This window comes from Tenrec ecaudatus, chromosome 11, assembly GCF_050624435.1.
Source record: "Tenrec ecaudatus isolate mTenEca1 chromosome 11, mTenEca1.hap1, whole genome shotgun sequence".
NCBI classification, from domain to species: domain Eukaryota; kingdom Metazoa; phylum Chordata; class Mammalia; order Afrosoricida; family Tenrecidae; genus Tenrec; species Tenrec ecaudatus.
The window spans coordinates 49017575-49033462 of NC_134540.1; the positions used below are offsets into that span (position 1 = coordinate 49017575).

A 15888-nucleotide genomic window follows, 5' to 3' on the forward strand; every position below is an offset into this window, starting at 1 on the left:
GGAAGACGGTCATCTGTGAATGCATTCAGAGAAGAAGGGGAAAAATAGAGGGGGGGGAAAGGCAAAGAATCCATTCACCCCAGGCTGGTGAAGGAGTGTATCCAAATTCTAATCATCAGGAAAGGCAAAGAGCAAGACAAAAATGACATGCTCTGCACAAAAGATCTAGAGGGTGCAACGGCAGCCACGGGCCGCTCTTGTTCCCGGGCGCTGTGCGGAGATAAAGGTGAATTGTTCACAATGAGGCTTAGTCTGAAGGTCCCCTAGGATTGTGCAGCGTAGACACACACACACACAGACACACACACACAGAGACACCAGGGTAAGTAAGACATTGCTATTGGGTTTCGAGTTCATACATGCATGGCTTTATTCCAAATAAAAGGTTTTCAAACAGTCTGTGTGATCAGTGGAAGACTGCAGACAAGTTTTGTCACTTGTAAGTCTCATGAGGGTACCTTGGGTGGTGTGGGTGTGTGTGGAGGGAATACAATGTGTACGGTGGGGATAAAAGGACCGTATGGTCAGAGCTAAGAAAAAAATGTGAACAAAGCTCAACTGGATATTTTCCCAAATCATCAAAGTGTTGCAACAAGTTTATCAGAATGCTGTCACACAGACAACACCAACACAACAGGTTTTCAATGGGTGAAGTGTCTTAACGAAGACCTCAGAAATAAACTTCTATCTTTGATAGAAGACCATCAGCCTTTATGAATCAGGAAACTTACTGAAATCCAGCCACCGGTGGGGCAAGATCATAGAATTGAAGCGATGCCTATTGAAGTGACAACCTGGCATGGTTCAACATTTTCAGGTTTAAGCAAGTCTCTTGGCCTCAGGATGCTTTTAGCTGGATAGGTGCCAAACGTGTTGCCTAAAGATCAGTTAGCTGATCTCAAAGAGTGATCTTCCCATCAGCGTTTTAAGCAAGATCGAAGCAAATGATGGTGAATGGATTAAATGACTCAGAACTGGGGACAAGTCTTAGATTTACCAATATGATCCAGAGAGCAAGTCCAATGGAAGCAGTGCCTCTTCCCAGAGCATCTTCCGGGTCAGTTGGGTTCAAGGCAGAGAGATCACCTCTGAAAGTTATAGTGACTCTGGTGGAGAGTCCCAAGGGTTAATATCTATTCCTTTTCTCAAAGGAAACAGATGACCACAGGGCTTATTATGGAGAAGTTTTAAGCAAATAGCTACTGGGGGTTCTGTTCCCATCATGGCAATGCACCTGCTCATTCTTCAAGGCTGCAAGGCCTGTTCTCAGAGTACATCCAGGGCAACCTGACCTCATTGACCCTACAGCCCTGACCTTGCCTTTCAGATTTGTTTTGGTTTCTGAAGCTCAAGGAACACTTTCAATGAAGAGCACAGGATACTTTAGCGAGAGGGTAGAGATGTGGAGTCATCGCTATCAGAAGTAGATAGACCTAAATGGAAGCTATGTTGAGAAACATCTTGATATTCTGTTCAACAAATGTTCTATGAATGTGTAGCAATACTTTTTGGACTAACCCTCCTGTGTATGTATGGGAAGAAGGTACACACACACACACACACACACACACACACATGGCACCTTCAAAAAAGTTCACTGAAAAAGTCCATTATCTTTTCATTCCATTTTCCACAAACTTGTTGAAGCACCCTCGTGTGCGCCTACAAACATACAAAGCCGCTGCAGTTCCAGTGTGTTTCACACATGCATGCACGTTCTCTTCTCAGCGCACTTCTCTTTGTTTCTTTTTTTTTTTTTCAATACTGTTATCGGGGGCTCTTACATCTCTTATCACAATCCATACATTCCTCCAGTGTGTCAAGCACATTTTCACATATGCTGCCATCACCATTTTCAAAGCATTCTCTTTCCACTTGAGCCCCTGATATGATTGGATTTCTTTCCCCACCCTTCCCCGCCTGCCCTCCATGATGAACCTTTGATAAGTTATAGATTATTTTTTCATATCTTACATCACCCTCTGTTGCCCCTCACCCACTTTTCTGTTACTCATCCCCCTAGGAGGGGGGTCTAGGTTGATCCTTCTGATGGATTCCCGTTTTCTCCCCACCACCCCTACCCTCCTCTAATCCTCCTGGTATCTCTACTCTCCTTGTTGACCCTGAGGGGTTTATCTATCCTGGATTGCCTGTGTTTCGGGCTCTTATCTGTAATAGTGTGCATGCTCTGGTCTAATCCAATTTGTAAGGTAGAACTGAGGTCATGATAGTGGGGGGGGGGGGGAAAGCACCAAAGAACTAGAGGAAAGTTGTGTGTTTCATCGGTGCTATACCGCACCCTGACTGGCTCATTTCTTCCCTGTGACCCCTCTGTGAGTGATGTTCAATTGTCTGCAGATGGGCATTGGATCTTCACTCCACGTCCCCGCCCCACTCACTTTGGGTATGGTTTTATTCTGGGTCTTTGATGCCTGATACCTGATCCCATTGACACCTCAAGATCACACAAGCTGGTGTGCTTCTTCCATGTGGACTTTGTTGCTTCTGAGCTAGATGGCTGCTTGTTTATCTTCAAGCCTTTAAGACCCCAGACACTATCTATTTTGATAGCCTGGCACCATCAGCTTTCTTCACCATATTTGCTTATGCATCCATTTTATCTTCAGCAATCGTGTCAGGAAGGTGAGCATCACAGAATTCCAGATTGTTAGAACAAAGTGTTCTTGTGTTACGGAAGCACTTGAGGCCCAATGTCTATCTGCAACCTTAATTCTTAACATATAGATATGAGTACATAGTTCTATTCCCCTCTAATTATATATATATATTTACTTATGTACATGCCTGTATTTAGGCCTCCTGTTTTTTCCCCTCTATTTCCTTTTTACTTTCCTCTTGTCCCATCATCATTTTAGGCCTTGATTCGGTTTTAGTCATTCCTTACTGCTACATTGCCCTTGATTGAGCCCCACTAGGCATCCAATAACCTGCTTTCCACTGATTTTAGTTCACTTGTTGCTCCCTTGTCCCAGGGTTGGTTTCCACCCCGCCCCTTCCTTTTTCCTACCTCCCCTTCTCCCGTATCCCGCTCCCTGGAACCATTGGTCCCATTGTTTTCATCTCCAAATTATTTATCCCGCCTATCTTATCTAGATAGACCATGCAGACACATTATTAAGTGCAAAAACCAGGCAAAGTCAAAAACAACAACAACAAAGGAAGTCAAAACCAAAACAATAACAACCAAGCAAAAACAAAATAACAATAGCAAAAAGACAGTCACTGACAAAATGGGAAAAGCCTATAAATAGTTCAAGGTCTGTTTGTTGGCTTTTAAGAGTGCTTTCCATTTGAGTCTGATGGGGTGCCACACTGTGTCTCCAAAGTCTATTTTTGGTATTCCCAGGGGTTTCATCACTCTGCTCCCCCTGCTGCTCTGCTGTGCCCCCAGTGTCTCGCCCAGCGTGATGGGGCCAGACGGGAGCACTTTTCAAATAAAAATAAATGACAAAAATAGAAGTTACTAAGAGTCACTTGTATCACACAATTTATAAAGTTGTATAGCTTCTCCATCCTTACCCATGCACAAACATATAACATTTATATATATATATATATATATATATATATATATATATATATATATATATATATATATATATATATATATATTTGAAAGTACTTTCAACAGTTGAATTGTAATACAAACATCATCTAAATGGATACCTTAAAAATTATGCACATTTAATGAAAGCAATACAAAAATATTTCCTTTTATTTAGGTATAAATTGAGAACTCATGATCCTTGTAATCGGTTCTTCCTTTCCAACCCAAACTCCCTCTACCCTCCCAGTATTACCTCCTCCCTGGGGGACAGAAAACAGAAAAGTGGGTGAAGGGAGACATCGGACAGGTCAAGATATGACAAAATAATAATTTATAAATTATCAAGGGTTCATGAGGGATGGGGGAGTAGGGAAGGAGGGGAAAAAATGAGGACCTGATGCCAGGGACTTAAGTGGAGAGAAAATGCTTTGAGAATAATGCGGGCAATGAATGTACAAAAGTGCTTTACACAATTGATGTATGTATGCATTGTGATAAGAGTTGTATGAGCCCCTAATAAAATGATTAAAACAAAATTTAGAAATGCTTCTGAAACTAGATTTCTGTTAAGTCATCACAATTATTTTAGAATTTTATGTTATCTGTCAGTATATCTAATGTAAGGCCTTTTATGATATGTTATATTTATGGATGATTCATTCACATATTCATTTATTTTTTATTCTTAGAGATAAGGATCAATTAGGACAGTGGTTCTCAGCCTTCCTAATGCCGTGACCCATGAATACAGTTTATCATGTTGCAGTGAGCCCCCAACCATAACATTATTCTTGTTGTTACTTCATAACTGTAATTTTGCTACTGTTATGAATTGGGCAACACCTGTGAAAGGGTTATTCAACCTCCAAGGGGTCGCAACCCCAGGTTGAGAACCGCTGAATTAGGACCTTTGAATACAGTATTAGGAAAAGCATCTCCCTGCCAGTTGAGGAGATGTCAAACTACACTGGAAGATGGGGCTACTATCTCTCTAGAACTGGTAAGTACCAGGTGGTTGCTTCCAGGTCTCAACACAGTCCTGGCCCTCCAGCGAAGTACAGCGTATGCTGTAACGGAAGGACTTCCTCCATCGGGCTGCCAGAGACAAAGAGTGTCTATCATTCAACAGTGAATGGTTTCAACTTTGGGAGCACATTGCACTTAGAGCCAATCTCTTAACACTTACAATTAAATTCTATTACCCAGATGAATTGCGAACTCATTTACATGTTGTGCATTGATTAGCTTTGGCAATGGATGCCATCAGACAGAGATTGCCACCATCTAAAATATATTCAATAACATCGGAAGCATGTGGCTCACATCAGCGTCTGTCTTCGGCTCTCCAAGCACTAGCAACATGTCAATGACATGCCCTCACAGCACTTTGCTCTCCCCACCACCGAGCAGCCCAGGGCACCGAGGCAGGGAGTCAGCCTGTAATTTGTGCTTTCCTTTGCTCGGATGGCCCTGGTTGAGAGGCTTTCCAGATCACTTCAAGGTCACCATTTGTCTTACTCAGCTCCCCAAATGAACTGCAGTTGGCTTGCTTCCTTCCAGCTCAACGTCTCCCCAAATGGACATTAGTCACAACTTTTTCCCCGCCCGGTGAGTGTGCAGTTGTGGTACACTAATATCAGGGAATAGCCCTTCACTTGTAGGTTACATAACTTAAACCTGACCTCTCCTAGTCACATTTCACTTGGCTTTTGTTTTCTGTTACTGTGCTTCAGGGGTGGGTTATAGCTTCCTTGGGTCTGTAGATGTCAGTTCAGATGGGTATTTTTAAAAAATAATTTTATTGGGGGCTCATATAATTCTTATCATAATCCATACATCCATCCATTGTGTCAAGAGCATATGTACATTTGTTGCCATCATCATTCTCAAAACATTTGCCTTCTACTTGAGCCCTTAATATCTGCTGCTCATTTCCCCCCTCCCTCCCCACTCCCCCCACCTTGTGAACCCTTCATCGTTCATATATTATTATTATTATTTTTTGTCATATATTACACTGTCTAACGTCTCTCTCTTCCCTCTTCTCTGCTGTCCCTCCCCCAGAGATGAGGCTGTAGATTCCTGTAATCAGTTCCCTCTTTCTACCCTACATTCTCTCCACCCTCCAGGCATTGCTGCTCTCATCACTGGTTCTGGAGGAGTCATCTGTCCTGCATTTTCTGGGTTTCTAGTTGCTATCTGTACCAATGTACATCCTCTGGTCTAGCCAGATTTGCAAGGTAGTATTGGGATCGTGATAGTGGGGGAGGCGGGGAGGAAGTATTTAAGAACTAGAGGAAAGTTATATGCTTTATCATTGCTACCCTGCACCCTGCCTGGTTCATCTCCTCCCTACAACCCCTCAGCAAGGGGTGTCCGGTTGGCTACCTTTGGGCTTTGAGTCTCCGCTCTGCACTCACCCACATTTTCAATGATATGATTTTATGTTCCTTGATGCTTAATACCTGATCCCTTCGACAGCTCATGGTCACACAGGCTGGTGTGTTTCTTCCATGTGAGTTTTTTTGCTTCTGAGCTATATGGCCACTTGTTTATCTTTGAGCCTTTAAGACCCCAGACGCTATATCTTTTGATAGCTGGGCACCATCTGCTTTCTTCACCACATTTGCTTATGCACATGTTTGTCTTCATTGATCGTATCAGGGAGGTGGTTTTTAGCTCTTTGTTTTCTGATAACTTGTCCCTTCTGCACCTTGTGGTCAGACAGGCTCGTTTGCTTTTTCCATGTGGGCTTTGATGCTTCTCAACTAGATGGCCAGTTGTTTATCTTCAGGCTTTTAAGACCCTAGATGCTATGTCTTTTAATAGCCGGGCACCATTAGCTTTCTTCACAACATTTGCTTATGCACACATTTGTCTTTAGTGGTTGTGTCAGGAAGGTGTGCACCCACTAATACGGTTTTTAGCTCTTTGTTGTCTGACAACTGGTCTCTTCTACACCTCGTGGTCAGCCAAGCTGGTGTGCTTCTTCCATGTGGGCTTTGATGCTTCTCAGCTAGATGGCCTCTTGTTTATCTTCAAGCCTTTAAGACTCCAGACACTATAACTTTTGGTAGCCGGGCACTGTCAGCTTTCTTCACCACATTTGCTTATGCACCCATTTTTCTTCAGCAATTGTGTCAGGAAGGTGTGCATCAGATGGGTGTTTTCACTTTAGTCACTGGAGTCTGTACAAGGGGCCCCTCATCAAGTGTCCTGGAAGCCTAGAGCTTCTCTCAGCATTTTTCATATCCATCTTAATGAGCAGGATCAGCTCAATGGCAGTGAGTATGTTTTTTTGGAATGCACTGAAGGAAAGTATCATTACACTGAAAAGATGACTAATTTCACGTGTCTACTTAGCTATTTATGTCATCCAGTTGTGGGCATAGCTTGGCCTTCACCCAATCAATTGAAGGCTTTAAGAACAAATTTAAGATTTCCTGTTGGCATACCCTAAATATGTCAGCTTTCAAAATTATAGGCGCATATGCCTTAAAGTCAAGCAGTCTCTCTCCCCTACCCTATCCCCACCTGTATGTGTGTGCACGCGTGTGCGTGCATGTGTGTGACTTCTGGGTCAATGCCAGCTCACAGCCACCGCCTAGGACAGAAGTAGACTGCCATATCTTCCCCCCATGGAGCAGGTGGCGGGTTTGAATGGCTTAAACCACTGTATCCCCTAGCTCCTGGAGTGCCCATAGACATATACAAAATATCACCCAGAAGCACCAAAGAAGTGATCTGCTTCCAAAAGGTCGCAGCCTTGAAATCCCTCGAGATCCGTCTGACTCGATACACAGGGGGTCACCGTGAGTCGGAACCGACTTGATGGCGATCACCATGCTCACAAGGGGATATAGCGTGAAGCACTTCCTGATGAAGAGCAAAGCACGCAGCTTTCAGCATGCATTGCACTCCAACATAAAGAACCCAAAGATCCTCATAACTGGACCAATAAGCAACACCAGGATTAATGGAGAAAACAATGAAGTATCCAAGATTAAATTTTAGTTGGCTCCACAATCAGCACTCATGGAAGCAGCAGTGTGGTAGCCGTTGTATGCTACTGCTTGAGGTGGTTGAACGATGGAATGACATGATGTGGGTTTGAACTCCCAATAAAATGGTTTTGAAAATAAATAAATAAAATGTTAGGATTATCTGACCCACTGGAAAAAAATAATTGAAAAAGAAAAGGAAAATAAGTCTAACAGTGCATGCAGTGGATAAATCGGCTGCAACAAACGTGTTTGAAGTGTTAAAAGGTAAAGGCGTCACATTGAGGACCTGACCCAATCCACAACATTTCAGATCACCTCTTAGGCATGAAAAAACGGAGCGATGAACATGGAAAACCAAAGAAGGATTCCCTTGAATTCTGGCGTTGCCCAAGAATATTCAATATACTGCGCACTTCCAGAAGAACAACCAAATCTATGTTAGGAAAAATGTGCCAGAATAGCCCTGAGAAACAGAGAAGATGATTCTTAGCATCATGCAATTTAGACATACTATCAGAAGGGGCAAGTCTCTGGAGAAGGACACGATGCTTTGTAAAGTCAGTGAAAAAGAGGACGACCTTCAACATCGTGGCTACAACCTCATGATAGAGAGGCTTTCAGAAGGTGCACAATCATAACGGTGATTGTGAGGAGGGCACAGGACCAAGCGTTGCTTCCTTCTGTGGTGCATAAGGTCATTATGCGTCAGGACCAGACCAGTGGCACCAACAACACCTCTACCCCCACCAAGACACGTAATCCAGCTTGCTAGAGAAAAGATTCGGGTGACTGTTATTTTTCATACCTTCGAGAATTTCTATCAAACAGCTCCCTATAATAATATCAACTGGATACTTCTAATTGAATTGGCCAAAGCAGAGAAAGCAAAAGATGGGCTAAGGCTTTGCATTCTTGGCACAGGTACCTCACAAATGACCTTACATTTTTCATTTCTACCTTGAAGGAAAGCCAAATCTTCTGTAGCCACAGAGCTGAGATTACCTTAAGCCAAACCCAGAGTCTCATGCTGTAGTTGGCTGAACTATAAAAGACAATTAATTCAAAACCCTGCAGGGTAGCTGCAGGAAAATGAGGGCTGATGGAAAAGGATGGAGAAGGAATGAGATCCTGAAAACTGGAATGGGGACATATGGGCAAATCCTGATAAAGCTGAAGACACTGAGCTCCTAACTTCTGCTGCGTCTTCTTTGCCAGTTAAAGCAGCTCTTCCACCTCTGCCTGTGGACGTTCACTGGCATGGCCTGGAGCATTCACCATGGTCTCTCCCCAAGGCGTTGCTGGTTTGCCCGGGAACTTTGCTTCTAGACGGGTAGCAAGACGAAAGTTCTAAAAGGGGAGGTCCAATGTGCGGCCCATGAAAAAGTAAACAACACTTCAAAGGAGCTACCTTGGGTTTTCAAGTTTATACAAAGAGAAATCAGGAGACGATGCATATGAATTTATATTAAGTGAATAACGATAAGGAGGAACAAAGTTGGATCCATGTGAATTTATTGATATTAAACCACTAAACAGACGTTCTAGATTCAATGCTGTAGCAGGAGGGGCTAGAATAGACTGTTTGTTTGTTTTGGGTTGGTTAAATCATGGACCAAAAGGTGAAGTAGGAGGATTTTCTCGCTACACTGTTGGGGAAGGTGTTTCAAGGCTTGGGGAAAGTTGTAATGCTAGAATAGATCGATCAGCTGGGAGAAAGGGGAGCGAATGATCAGATGTATGCAAGTTCATTGTATCACGTGAGAAGGAACTACAACTTTCCTATTGCTTTATCTGAAGACTAAGTATGATTTAAGGAGCCATGTCCTGGTGCCAGTTATGAAGAGAGAGACTGTGATGATTAAATTATGTGCCCTAACGTGGCTAGGTTACTGTGCCTGTGGATTGGTCAAACACTGGTCTAGCTATTGCTCTGAGTGCATTTTGTAGGTGTGGTTCACATTTACAGCCAGTTTGCTTTACGTAAAGGAAATCGCCCTTGATAACACAGCTGGGTCTCCGCCACCGCGTCAGAGGCCTGATAAGCAATGACTGAGCTTTCCAAGAGAAGGAATTCTGCCTCCCAGTAACACAGGAATCTTTTCTGTGTTTCCAACCTGACAGTCTGCCCTGAGCATTTCTGACTCGAGACATCAATCTTACCTAAGTTTCCAGTGTTCTGGCCTGCCCTGATGATTTGAGACTTGCTAGCACCCACAATTGCGTGAACCAATTCCTTAAATAAATAGATCTCGGCCTTTCCATCACTCTCTTCTTGGCTCTGTTTTTCTAAAGAACTCTGTCTGGCCTAGTGCGCAACATGCAGGACGCCGTGTCTTTCATGTTATCTATCTCTTTGATCTCCCAATCCAATGGTTTTAAGCACAGACAATCTGTGTTCCTAACCTGGTGACTAATTTTACAAAACAAGTCCTGTCACCACCCCGGGCAGATGTGAACATCTTGAACACATTCGATGGTCTCAAGGACGCAGTGCTATTCTTATAAAATGTAGATTAATGCGATCACTTGGCTTCGAAGAAAGATGAGACTTTTAATTAATTACTACCCGGTAATTTATGAGTAGTCACAAGAGATATTTTTGCACTGTCCCAACATCTATCGTCACGATTGACTATCTGCCTCTTTAAGTGATTCAGGACCATAATTCCTAATTAATCATTCAGATCAATTTCTCTGCTTTAGTGTTCTTATTTCTAAATGTTAGCAAAGATTAAGGTTCTTAAGGATGTTTATTTACCCACAGAGATGTGGGGAGTTTAAAAATTACTGCTAATAAAGCACTTTGAATATAGTAGGTGCTAATTATTATTATTTTATTTGGGAGTGTAGTGTTTCCATTAGGGTGCCCTGGGATCTTTGTGTTCTGGTGGAAAATTATGTAATTAATTCTAAAACAGTGAGTAACACTTGATATTTCTAAAAGCAAGTGTGCCCTAGTTTTCTGTAAAGCACTTAAATGGTAGCAGACTCTTCGTTTGCCCCAATAACATAATATGGGAGGCAATATAATGAAACAATACAAAATTATTTTTTAAATGTATGGATTTTTCTTTCTAAGGTCTTTTCTGCCTATAAAACCGCAACAATTTCAAGAAATTCATGATCAACTGTGAAACGGGTAGTCCCTATATCAGCTTCTGAAGTTCCTGAGTGCGGCAGTAAGCTCACTCGGCTCCTAACTGGAGGCTGAAGATTCAAGTGCAGCCAGAGGGGCCTCAGAAGAAAAGCCTGGACATCTACCGGTGAAAAGGCAACCATTGGAGACCCTCGTGCGGCACAGTCCTCGGCAACACCTGTGCCATCACCCAGGCTCGGAGTGATTCGGGCAGCATTTGTAAGGGAGTCAGTGAAGGATACTGACCTTGCTGCTGTGTCCCATGTAGCAGGCGCTAAATCACAGAGACGGAACAGAACCGCCCTCCAGCTCTCCCCAGTCTAGCATCTCCCCAGAGTAGGATTGCTTCTGTGGAGCAGCAGTTAGAGGATTTGAACTACCCACCTTTTGGCTAGCAATGAAGTACTTAACCATTGAACTACTAGGCCTACTTACTGAAGTATAATTGCCACAAAGCAATTAGGCATACAGAATGACAAGGACAATAGCACAGCTTTACCTAGGGTGATTTGAAATCTAACCTTTTTATCTTCTAGGTTATAATTCACGAATATAAGCTCATATCCAACACTGTAACTGGGAAAGGATATATATATCTTGAAATCTATATTTATATATATATATATAGATTTCTTTATTGGACTACAGCAACAGACAAAATTATATTCCCCTGACTTAACCTATGAAAACACGATTTGGCCTAAAAAAAAAGGAAAGACACAAACTTTTCCTTTTCTTAATAAGACATCCGTTCTAATGCTTGCCACCTTTTGCAAGTTCCAAGGCTGCACACACACTGTGGGAAATAAAACCCCCCTGCAACCGTCCCTAAGACATAGATCTCCATTACAAAGGGATGGAAATGAGTTAACTATTAGAAACATTTTAATAGGAAAAATGAATGGTTTTGTTTGGCATAAGTCTTTAGATTAAATATTTATCAATATTAAAATAGTTATAATAAGAAAAAGATTCACTAATATCTTATAAAGAGTTCATGCCAAAGGAAATATATTTTAAGTACCATCCTTGATACATTGAAAAGTAAACACGTGTAGACATCTTCTTGTTTAAAAAAAACACTTCTCATCACCGAAGGTCCTGGGAGCCCCGTGGTTAACAGCTCAGTTGCTAACTGAAAGGTTGGTGGTTCAAACCCACATAACAGTTTGAGGCCGGAAGATGCACACAATCTGCTTCTCCAAGGATGACAGCCCTGGTAAACCTGTGGGCAGTTCTACGCTCTCCCATAGGGTCCCTATCAGACAGAGCCAACCAGTGGGTAGTGGGGTTTTAGTGGGAAACATCATCACTGTCGAGATATATAAGTATAATGAGAATGCATTTTTATCGAAATTCTACTTTCCTTTCTGATTGGGAAGAAAACATGTGTCATTTTTGTGCATCAGTGGGGTGTGCAGGTGACAGAAATGTTTCCTCATCTGAAATAACCTGGGATATTGCTAACTAGATGTTACTTACATGTTAAGTCCACGATCGTCAACCACCTGCCTATGAAAACCAGGAGAGGATTTCTGCTGTAGGGACTTCACACGAAACGAAACCTCCCTGTAAAGGACAACTAGAAACACACTACTGGCTTTCATCAGTTCAATAAAACCATCGCTATTATCTCTTCAAATATCAAATGACCCTGAAGGGCGTCCTCTAATCACAACCCTGGGTTTCTTAACAAGCTTCTCAGGAGAGTGGGTACTATTGGGAATTGGGCCTGTTTTGCTGATCGGGGATGAACAGAGTCTGCCACTTTGGGGCAGAGTGGGACTTTTCTGCAAAATAATGGTAAAAGAGTATGTCACGGTTGAGTGATTGGATGGGGAGACCACCACTGGGAGGGAAAAGGGTAGTCTGGAGCGGAGAAACTACTGAAGAAGACTTCCACTTCCCCTTCCCCTTCCTACAGGCACGTCAAGAAATCCACAGTGTTCCCCTTCCACAGGTAATTGTGCTTTGGGGGTCGGAGGGTGGGGAGAGAGCTTGAGTATCATGAAGGGGTGTGTGAAGTTGGGCATTACGAAGATCCCACAGGGTAAGGTGGGATAAAATGTTTTAGTTTGTTACGTGGACAGGACACTAATTACTTATAACCAGCGTCTGCTAATGAACAAGAAATAACAGCTTCATGTTTTGGAAGAGGGAGTTTAGGTTAGGCATTGTAAAGAGAATTACTGATGAGAGGGCTCTTATATAATCACACCGACTAAATCGCTCCTCCTGAGTGCTGGAGAAGAGGAGTCCCCTGTTGGGACACGGACGGGCAGAGGATGGAACTGAGTGAAGATGGATTGTTAGGGGTGAACCCCACCACACTTCATATCAAAGCCATGAAGTCAAGAGGCTTTTCTAATTTCTGACCTGTCAATCATGTATTTGTAAAATAACTGGACCCTTTTCAAAGTGTCACAATATCCTATGCATCACATCACAGTAGGCCTGGGGAGAGATGCCACTCTGACTGTTTTCAGTTAGCCCTTTTGAGGCACAGACACGACAGGGAGAAACGATCCCTGACCCATGCCCCTCCAGCACTCTGTCCTTATGCAAGCGCACACTACTGCATCCTGTGACTCTTGATGTCCACCAGGGCACAATGGCTAAGTGAATGGCTGCTAACCAAAAGGTTGGTGGTTCACACCCAAGCAGGAGACAGAGCTGGTGGTCTGCTTCCATAAAGATTATAGCCCAGAAACACTCATGGGGCAGTTTGACTCTGAAACACGCTCAGAGTCGCAAATCAACTTGAAGGCACAGACATCTCTGAATGCTCTGCAGGCAGGCCAGTCTCTGGAATGGGTCAGGGCGCAATGTGTTTGTCCAAAAATCCCATGCCTGGGAGGGAGGCATGAAGGAAAATTATGCAGGAAGGAAGAGAAAAATCAAGAAGAGAAGGAAAAAACAAGGAACAAACTCCAAACCCAGGATTTAATTCCAAAGCTTGGAGATGTAAAGGCCATGGAACACAAAGGCGAAATTGATCTTGGCAATTAGAACACGGACACATTTGAAGTATCAAAGGAAGCAATTAAAAAACACATCTGTCAGATCTTTTCAGATAAACCTTCTGTGCACTTAACAAGTTACCCAGCAAGATTGAAGACCCCACACCTCAGGGCAACCCGTCCAGGGTCATGAGCAGGTTACAGCGAGGCTCTCCTTTGGAAAGGCTTCCCGCAGCTGCTCTGTGACTGGGCTGAAATCTATAAATAACAGCATCTCCAGACCCATTAAGCAGTGCATTAGTGAAACCCAGGCATCTGTGTGCAGTGTTCAAGAAGTGGCAACATTGGAAGAAAGAAGCTTCAATTTAGCTCTCATGACTCAGGAGGAAAAGCAGACCGTGGTCATAGCTCATGCAGAAGCTGCCATCGTGGGTCTGTGGCTACAGGCTTCATTTTTCATTTGTCTAGCAGCCAATTTAAAATTACTAATCATTGGAAAAACATGGGACCCCAAATGGTAGAGAAGGGGGAGTGGCAGGCCTGGTGGGAAATGATCAAGGGTAAGGTTGCTTAGAGAAGAGGTATACTCTAGCCCAGGTGGCGATGAAGCATGGTAGTAGGGCAGGAGGAAGGTCAAGGGAGATGGAGGAAAGAGCTAGGAGTCAAAGGGCATTCATGGAGGTCTAGACAAAGACATGTACATGCAAATATATATAGGAGGATGGGGAAATAGATCTATGTGTCTATATTTATAGGTCAAGTATTAAGGTGGCGGAAGGACCTTGGGCCTCTACTCAAATACTCCCTCAATGCATGAATACCTTCTTTTATTAAATTGGAACTCTATGATGCTCACTCTCCCAACACAACGGCTGGAGCCAAAGTGGGTGAACAAGTAAATGTGGTGAAGAAAGCGGATGGTGCCCGGCTATCAAAAGAGATAGTGACTGGGGTCTTAAAGGCTTGAAGGTGAACAAGCGGCCATCTAGCTCAGAAGCAACAAAGTCCACATGGAAGAACACACCAGCCTGTGTGATCGAGTGGTCCCAAAGGGATCAGTTACCAGGCATCAAAGAACAAAAAATCATATCATTGACTGCACACCTCCATGATAGGATCGCTGAAGACAAATGGGTGCATAAGCAAATGTGGTGAAGAAAGCTGATGGTGCCCGGCTATCAAAAGAGATAGTGTCTGGGGTCTTAACGGCTTGAAGGTGAACAAGCGGCCATCTAGCTCAGAAGCAAATAAGCCCACATGGAAGAAGCACACCGGCCAGTGCGATCACAAGGTGCCCAAGGGACCAGGTATAAGGCATCATGCAAAAAAAACCAAAAAAGATATAAGTGTGTGTATGTATGTGTATATGTATATATGTATGTATATGTATATATATATCATATTAAATGAAGGGGGAAGTGCAGAGTGGAGACCCAAGGCCCAAGTGTCGGCCAATGGAGATCCCCTCATAGAGGGGTTTAGGAGAGGAGATGGGTTAATTAGGGTGTGAGGTAGTATCGATGAAGAACACAGCTTTCCCCCAGATCCTGGATGCTTCCTCCCCCCAACTACCATGATCCGAATTCTACCTTGCAGGGCTGGATAGGACAGAGGCTGTACACTGGTACATATGAGGGTTGGAGGTACAGGGAATCCAGGGTGGATGATACCTTCAGGACCAAGGGTGTGAGGGACGATGCTGGGAGAGTGGAGGGTGAGTGGGTTGGAAAGGGGGAACTGATTACAAGGATCCACATGTGACCTCTTCCCTGGGAGAGGGACAGCAGAGAAGGGGGGAAGGGAGACTCCGGATAGGGCAAGATATGACAAAATAACGAGGTATAAATTACCAAGGGCATATGAGAGAGGGGGGAATGGGGAGGGAGGGGGGTGGAAAAAAGAGGACTTGATGCAAGGGGCTTAAGTGGAGAGCAAATGCCTTGAGAATGATTGGGGCAGGGAATGTATGGATGTGCTTTATACAATTGATGTATGTATATGTATGGATTGTGGTAAGAGTTGTTTGAGTCCCTAATAAAATGTAAAAGAAGGAAAGAGAAAAAAATGTTTAGGGCAAAGACTGTACAGATGTGCTTTATACAATTGATGTATGTATATGTATGAACTGTGAAAAGAATTGTATCAGCCCCAATAAATTGTTAAAATTAAAAAATTAAAAAAAAATAATAAAAAATAAAAAAAATTAAACAATTCAGTAAG

General features: G+C 43.2%; 1 protein-coding gene across 2 annotated transcripts in view; it reads right to left on the minus strand.

Annotated features, from left to right (window-relative positions):
• ENOX1 (ecto-NOX disulfide-thiol exchanger 1) overlaps nt 1-15888 on the minus strand; it is a 483696-nt gene that overhangs the window by 248979 nt on the left and 218829 nt on the right. The gene's annotated exons all lie outside the window — the stretch shown is intronic.